Source organism: Bos javanicus, chromosome 2, assembly GCF_032452875.1.
Source record: "Bos javanicus breed banteng chromosome 2, ARS-OSU_banteng_1.0, whole genome shotgun sequence".
Lineage (NCBI taxonomy): Eukaryota > Metazoa > Chordata > Mammalia > Artiodactyla > Bovidae > Bos > Bos javanicus.
Window position 1 is genome coordinate 103,329,908 of NC_083869.1, and position 8,769 is coordinate 103,338,676.

Genomic DNA, 8,769 nt, shown 5'->3' on the forward strand with positions numbered 1-8,769 from the left:
TATTTTTTTCACACTCCTCCAAGTATTCATTTTTTGCAATAGAATTGAGAATTGACATTACCACTAATGTTAAAAAAACAGCAATATCTAAAGTCCCCTTAGTGAATATGATCTCTTTGTTGATGGGCTGAACTCTGAGCAGGGATTAGAGAATATTGGGAAAGGAAACTAAATTTAGGAGCAATAGTGAAATAGCAGGAGGTAATTGAAAGAAGAGATCCATTTTTGGTAAAATCTAACTTTGCATTTTAAAATTCACTATATGATTCTGGATAGGTTCCCTTGAGCTCTCAGGGACCCTGTAAAATCAAGGCAGTTAGACAATTCCAAATAGTTCAGAATTCTGACATTTGATTTTACAAAAGAGAAACATTAGCGCTAAGAATAATTTTGATGGAAGTCACCTCAAAAATTAAAGATTCTGTCTTCCCTTTTTCTGCAGCCAGCTCATCTCTGAGACAGTACAGTGTTTTAAAATTGTTCTTTCAGTTTCTAGGCTAATATATACTTTTATAATAAACTTCCTAACTAATCCCCATTCGACTTTAATAATTTTACTATATTTTTACTTGTTTTTTCCCTGTATTTGTTTCTCCATTTGTAGATTCCTAACTTCTTCCTCTAGACTGTCTTTCCCATTGCCTTGCTTTGTGATAGACTCTCTTGAAAACAAAGTGAAAGAGGATGTCATGGAGGTGATGCTAGCATTTTTCTTTAACATTCACTAAGGACTATACGTGGGCTTCCCTGGTAGCTCAGCAGTAAAGAATCCACCTGCAATGCAGAAGGCATAAGAGACGTGGGTTTGATCCCTGGATTGGGATGATCCCTGGAGGAGGGCATTGGCAACCCACGCCAGTATTCTTGCCTGGAAAATCCCATGGACAGAGGAGCCTGGAGGGCTACAGTCCATAGGGTCACAAAGAGTCAGACGTGCCTGAGCACGCAGATACACAAGGACCATACATCTCCAGTGCACACAACTTAATTTCTACTTTCCTAAGGGTATATTTTTAAAGTGCCATATTCAGAACAATTGCTAAGTAGAGATAAAGATACTTGCACTTTAAATAACTGTTTGATGGATGACAAAAGTCCAGTTCCTATACACAGACTATATCCTCTCTCAAAGTTATATACTCCTTTTTACATTCAGTCTTCTAATTTGTCTGTATTTTCTCTTTTAACATTTGTAAAACTCTTATCTCCTTCAATATTTTTCAAGCCTAATTTTCCAACCTCTCGAGTTTCTCTTTCTTCCCTCATAAGTGACACTGACCCATGCATGTCCTTCCACCTATTTTGTCATCGAGCTTCTTTTCCAATACGAAGATAGAGGATTGGCTCCAGGTAAAACTATGAGAAAGTGAAGTGAAGTCACTCAGTCATGTCCAACTCTTTGCGACCCCATGGACTATAGCCTACCAGGGTCCTCTGTCCACGGGATTTTCCAGGCAAGAATACTGGAGTGGGTTGCAGTTTCCTTCTCCAGGGGACCTTCCCAATCAAGGGATTGAACCTGGGTCTCCCTCATTTCAGGCAGATGCTTTACCATCTGAGCCACCAGGGAAGCCCTAAAAACTGAGAAAGTATACCTTTATTTGTCCTCTAGCTTTCCACTTAGAATTGTCCTTCCTTCTCCTTTTGGCACCATCATTTTCTAAAGGTCTCATGCGTCCCTCTAGTTGCTCATAATGGATTCAAGTGGGCCTTTGGTATTGTCCCAAATTTTAGACTTTAATGATCTCACTTTCTGCAAACCAAGACTTATCTGTCCTGAGTCACATTCTTTTAAGGTGCTCAAGGAAATCAGTCCTGAATATTCCTTGGAAGGACTGATACTGAAGCTGAAACTCCAATACTTTGGCCACCTGATGCGAAGAACTGACTCATTTGAAAAGACTTTGATGCTGAGAAAGATTGAAGGCGGGAGGAGAAGGGGACAACAGAGGATGAGATGGTTGGATGGCATCACCGACTCAATGGACATGAGTTTGAATCAACTCCAGGAATTGGTGATGGACAGGGAGGCCTGGCGTGCTGCAGTCCATGGAGTCACAAAGAGTCAGACACAACTGAGCAACTGAACTGAACTGAACTGAAGATCTGAATCATTTGATGTCACAAAATGAACTAGTAGTTCATGTATTTTCTTTCCCTAGTCAAAGTATATTACTGGGGACTTTCAAGGATTCTGGCTACATAGGAATAATATAAGTCATCATAGTGAAAACATGTTAGCACGCCTGACATCCATCTTCTTTAAATGTGCCATGTCCAGCAGAAATTGACTAAAATGGAGAAAAGCACTAAAGTAGAATATTGATATCCCAGCTACTTTACAGAATAGGAAGGAACTTATTAAAGCTTCTAAAGATAAAATTTCTCAGTGAAAAAGTTTATTTACCTGAGGGATTTTATTTTTAATTTTTAGGTAAAATGGAGTTGTAAGGAAAATGTACCACTTCAGCATTCAGCTTATCAGCAACAGTTACAAGTCTTCAGTTTCGCTATTCTTTTAACTACTGAGTTTTCATCACTTAGGAATTTTACTGTATATAAATTTCTTCCTCTCTCCCACACTCCCTTCACCTGAATTTCCTTTCACCATTTCTTTAAATAAACTATGACATGGACATTTCCCAAATCCATCTATAATTTATTTGCCAAATGTTTCACCATTTATACAGCACATTTGGTTCTTCCCACCCTATGAGACAGATATGGTAGACCTGATGCCCATTTTAGAGATGGGAAAACCAGTGCTCAGAGAAATTGTGATATGATATTTAAGTCATGTGGCTGGTGAGGAACAGAACCAGGAAGCTAATTCTTGTCTTCTGACCACAAGCACCAGACTCTTTCCCTGCTAAATTTCACACAGAACCTACCATGGGAAAATTATAGAAAGTTTCACTTTTGTGTTGTTTCCAATTTAAAAATTGAAATTAAAATATTAATGATTTAAAATTTTATGTTCAATACCCACACCCATACAATCACAGAATGCCTTGTGATTTTAAATCCTCCCCACCAAATTCACAAAGGCAAATCAACTTCTCCCTATTAATATATACATCAGAACACTTAAGTACGGTGTCAGGCACTGCAAGCAAACCTAGAGTGAGATAAGATATATAGACACAATTTTGGCATATTATTTGTAAATATTTATATTATTCATTTTAGGCTGGGATAAAGTATACTGAGTGCCTTTCTGGACTTCTCCAGTTTTCTAACATTCTTCTCAATATGCAATACCTCACTAAAGTCAGGTCCTTTCTCAGTCTCCTGGCATCCTATCTGGTAAGGATTTCACAGCTGGCTATATAATTTAAAAAGCAAACATGAATGTAAGAGCTCAAAAAATAAGCAGACTGGAGCAGTAAAGTGATTCAATAACACTCTTAAAGCTTGGCATATATATTGACCCTTGTTTGGCATTTCTAGTAAATAACTTTTAAATACTCAAAATTTCATAGATGATTTTCTATACCAACAGCCCTCAAACTACTTTCTTTCCATATGTTTCTTATCAATTCACATTTCTATCACTTTTGGTTTTCAAGTACAGTTCAATCCCATTTATTGAAAACTTTCATCTGAAACTTTTCTTCATCTCATTTTTAACAGAATTTGTTAAGTAAATTCCTGAAAGCTTTTGGCCACAAATCTAGAATTCAGCACAAGTTCCAATTCAACCAGTAACAAGATGTATCCGTTTCTTTGCCTGGGGCATGTCCTGGTTTATTCTTTTAATTTACTGAAATCAAAAGGCAGATTTGGGAGCATGTTTAGACTCGCCCCATGAGCTGTAAAACAGATGCAGAGATGATCTCTAAATATCTTATTTCTGCTTTAGAAAGTGATTTAAAACTCTTCTTTTTTTACCTCTCATTAACTCTACATTTTAAAACGGTCTGGAACATTGCCGCCATGACCCCACTCCCTTGTTTTACTCACCGGCTGTCTTTTGACACCCAGCCAGTTTTTCCAGACCAGAACCCGAAGCTGATGAAGCTGGGAAGCCATCCTTCAAGATGCCACAAACAAGAGAATTCCTCTTTTTTCCTCCACCCCTCAAAAGAAGAATTGGTTCCCCGTCCAACTTGCTGTGTGTCAATGGGTCAGGAGCCTATTCATGGCATAGCTTTCCTGGGAGCTGGGGTAAGAAACCCACCGATCTTCTCTTTCTGCTGGATTTTTCTCTTGGGTTAATCCTGCCCAAGGAGCACTTCTCAACCAGCTCTTCCCCTCAAACGATGATCCAGGCCAGGATCTTTTGGTGGTGTTTGCTTATTTTAAAATAACATCCAGTAGCTGCCTGTTGCGTGAAGTCCAGACTCAAGAGAGAATGAATATCATTCAGATAATGCCCTACTGGAAAAAAAGCTGAACCCACACCTCCTACTCTCCATAAAATTAACTGCCTATCCACACCTTCCAGAAGGTGTCACCTGCTCTGGACACGTCATAGGAATTAGGTGGGACCCTTGCCAGGCCAGTAGGACTTGTCCTACATTCTCTCACCTTCTTCGCTACATAGAGCCTGCTCTGGCAGAGGCAGGGCACGAGAGCACGTTACAGACTCTGGGACTAGTGACTCTCATAATAAAGTGTCATTAAGATGTTTTACATCCATGAGGCCAGAGCTCAGCTGAAACACTCTGAGGCTCAGTCCATCATGAGATATCCTAGAGAAGGTTTCAATGTTTAGTTTAAAGTGAAGTTAATGCTTTGATTTGGGGAAAAGTAACTGCTGGCTTCTATCATAATTTGCTAGGTTACAAAACATGCAGAAAATAAAAGGCTGTCACCTGTAGGTGACAGTAATGACATACACTGGATTCCCTCACCTGGGGGCCAGGGAGTCATGTGTTTATTACAGGAGAGCCATTTTGTTTCAGACTTCATGGTCAAAGGAGACATAGGCTGACCCAGGATATCTCTGAGGGTACGATATAATGAGTGAGTTCTAACTGCACTTGAAATCTCTAAATCAGCAAAGGAATTTCTGGTGATTAAGGGAAAAGAAAAAGGACTTGTGCTTGAATTATTCAAGGCACTTTATAATTAAGTATAAAGTACTTAATGATATTATAAATATAATTTCATTATAAATAACAAATTTTAATTGTGATTTAAGGTATATACAATCCAGAAGTCTGCCACAAAAACTTTTAGGAATAACTTTGCTTTAACATCTTAATGACAACATGTTCCCTCTGATAGTCAATGCCTATACTATCTGCCTGTAGCCAATATAGTCCAATCTTATAATCCAATCAGTTCAGTTCAGTCACTCAGCCGTGTCCAACTCTTTTCGACCCCATGAATCGCAACACTCCAGGCCTCCCTGTCCATCACCAACTCCCGGAGTTCACTCAGACTCACGTCCATCGAGTCAGTGATGCCATCCAGCCATCTCATCCTCTGTCATCCCCTTCTCCTCCTGCCCCCAATCCCTCCCAGCATCAGAGTCTTTTTCAATGAGTCAACTCTTCGCATGAGGTGGCCAAAGTACTGGAGTTTCAGCTTTAGCATCATTCCTTCCAAAGAAATCCCAGGGCTGATCTCCTTCAGAATGGACTGGTTGGATCTCCTTGCAGTCCAAAGGACTCTCAAGAGTCTTCTCCAACACCACAGTTCAAAAGCATCAATTCTTCAGTGCTCAGCTTTCTTCACAGTCCAGCTCTCACATTCATACATAGCCATTCTATCATTAAATGCCTGGCCACATGCCAAATTGGTGTATATTACAATATGCAAATATAACCTCTGCTTTCCTGTCCAGGCTTGCTCATGCTAACTCCTCTACCTGGGATGCATGCCTCCCTCTTAAAGCACCTTCCTCTCAAAATTATCCCCAAATTGACATCTTCCATGAAGGCTTTGTAGGTATACCCCAGAGGATATCCTCTCTCCTGTCTTTTTGAATCCAGTATAGTTTTTTGTTCATATTTCTTTCAAGGAACTTGCATTTTTGCTCCATTGTGACTTTTATACAATCATTTTTCCCACATTAGATTGTAAATGCTTTGAGAGAATAGACTATTTTATATCACAATATTTTACACATGATCAATGCTCAATAATGGCTGCTGAATTTAATGGAAGACAACATTTGAGTTAAAACTAGTGAAATTCCACTTTGGTCCTCACGCCTTTCCATGACTGCTCCAGACTCTGTGAAATAAGTTCAAGCAATGTTTGAATTTTCCCTTCAAACCCAGAGCAAGTGCTGATTCAGCTTCCTGGTCCCCATGCCAACTCTGCTATATTGATGGCAGCCAGCCTGGGGCTGACTGGAGCCACTTTGGCACATACCTATTCCAATTCTGGCTCTTTCCCTACTGTGATGAATCCCTTTTAAGCCCAATCTCCATGAGGCAGGCAGTCTTGAATATATATAATTTTTTTCTGGACAAGATTAAAGACAAGGTGCTCTTCAGACAGCTGAGGGCCATGGCAAAAATACCCTCCTTCACCACTCCTGGGATGCATTGTCCAAAATTTATCTGGCTCTCTCCAGCTCTGCTGATGGCTTGAGCTCCTGCTTCCCCGCATTCTTTCTCTGCCATCTGTCACAGTTTACGACTCACTGATGGTTTAGTTCACAAATAAACATTACTCAGCTGAGAAACAGGGTGGGATCTGGGGATATGATTCCATACATTGAGAGAGACATTATAGACACAGAATCAGTTTATTCATTCAGGTTATCTCAGGTTAAACAGCATTAACTCACTGTGCCACTGATGCAGGTGAGAGGTCAGCTCAGAAGGTCCCAGATGGTTTTTCCCAGAAGCTGCTCATGACTTCTTCAGTGAAGTCATGGAGATTTTTTTTTTAACTTCATTTCAAGATTCTCTCTCAGGATGTCTCCTTGATCATATACCTTCATCTACTACCTCTAATATTCTGATGAAGATAATGTATTTTTTTATAATCCCTGACCCCCAGGAGATCTATTTCTTCAAAGTGATCTCAAAATGATACATTAGGTGTTTAATATATGTAAGATATTCCTTTATATGGACTTCCCAGGTGGCACGAGTGGTAAAGAACTCGCCTGCCAATGTGGGAGACATGAAAAGATGTGGGTTTGATCCTTGGGTTGGGAAGATACCCTGGAAGAAGGCATGGCACCCCATTCCAGTATTCTTGCCTGGAGAATCCCTTGGACAGAGGAGCCTGGCGGGCTACAGTCCATGGGGTCACAAAGAGTTGGACATGACTAAAGTGACTTAGCATTCAGCATTCATCCCTTTATACTCGATGGCACACAATGTCAATAGCTCCTAACATCACCTACATTTCCTTGAAGACTGGGGTAATCTTTCACAAAACATAATTCAAAATACTTTAAGTAGGATGACATAGACAATCAGATCTCCAATATTTGCCCCACTCTGAATATCTATGTCTTGGCATTTATAGCTTCTTTAAGATTTTCAAATCTCCTTTTATTTTTTTAATTTTTATTTTATATTGGAGTGTAGTTGATTTACAATGTTGTGTTAGTTTCAGGTGTACAGCAAAGTGATTCAATTATATGTGTATATACGTCTATTCTTTTGCAGATTTTTTCCCATGTAGGTTATCACAGAGTATCAAGTAGAGTTTCCTGTGCTATATAGTAGGTCCTTGTTGATCATCTATTTTATATATAGTAGTATGTATATGTTAATCCCAATCTTCTGATTTCATTTTAAATTTGAGTTTAAAACCATCTTTTAAAATTCCATTGAGGAAAAGGCCTTGCTTAGCATTACTCTTGGAAGCTATAGCTTACATAAATAGGGATCATAACCTCTGATCAAAATAGAACTGGAGTTTGCAGCCTATTAAGCCCACTGTCGGAGAAGGCAATGGCACCCCACTCCAGTATTCTTGCCTGGAAAAATCCCATGGACGGAGGAGCCTGGTAGGCTGCAGTCCATGGGGTCGCTAAGAGTTGGACATGACTGAGCAACTTCACTTTCACTTTCATGCATTGGAGAAGGAAATGGCAACCCACTCCAGTGTTCTTGCCTGGAGAATCCCAGGGACGGGGGAGCCTGGTGGGCTGCCGTCTCTGGGGTCGCACAGAGTCGGACACGACTGAAGCGACTTAGCAGCAGCAGCAGCAGCAAGCCCACCGTGCTCTTTTCCCCACTGAGGCCCAGTGTGCAATGGCTGAAAATAGCAGCCTCCTTGGTCATGTACACAGACTGATGCCTGTACCGGTTTCCAAAGGACCTTGGAGACAACCTTTCCAGTAGCCATTCATGACTAGCATGCTGTCCCCAGTCTAGGCTTCAGACAGGTATGCATAGTGCCTTTGGAAAGCCCTAGGACAGAGTGGCCAGGGTCCACATGGGCCGAGTCATAATGTCCATCCGCACCAATCTGCAGTACATGGCGCATGTGATTGAGGCCCTTTACAGCGCCATGTTCAAGTTCCCTGGTCGCTAGAAGATCCACATTTCCAAGAAGTAGGGATTTACTAAGTTTAATGTGGATGAATTTGAAAATATGGTGGCAGAAAAGCAGCTCATCCCAGATGGCTGTGAGGTCAAATATAGCCATAATTGTGGCCCTCTGGACAAACGGTGGGCCCTACACTCATGAGAGTTTTGGGGCTGTCCCTATCTTAATCATGCCCACCAGTAAATCCTACCTTCCTGTCCAAAAAAGAAAAAATAGAACTTAAAGTAACTTTTAGACCAACCAAAAGGAAAATGTTGGAGAAAATGTACAAGATGATGAAAGATAATGAATTCTGTT

General features: G+C 40.4%; 1 non-coding gene across 1 annotated transcript; it reads left to right on the forward strand.

Annotated features, from left to right (window-relative positions):
• Positions 1–8,123: 8,123 nt before the first annotated feature.
• LOC133236155 (small nucleolar RNA SNORA70) lies at positions 8,124–8,254 on the forward strand. The gene has a single exon (XR_009732760.1). It is a non-coding gene; the product is annotated as a small nucleolar RNA SNORA70 (small nucleolar RNA).
• The last annotated feature ends 515 nt before the right edge of the window (positions 8,255–8,769 follow it).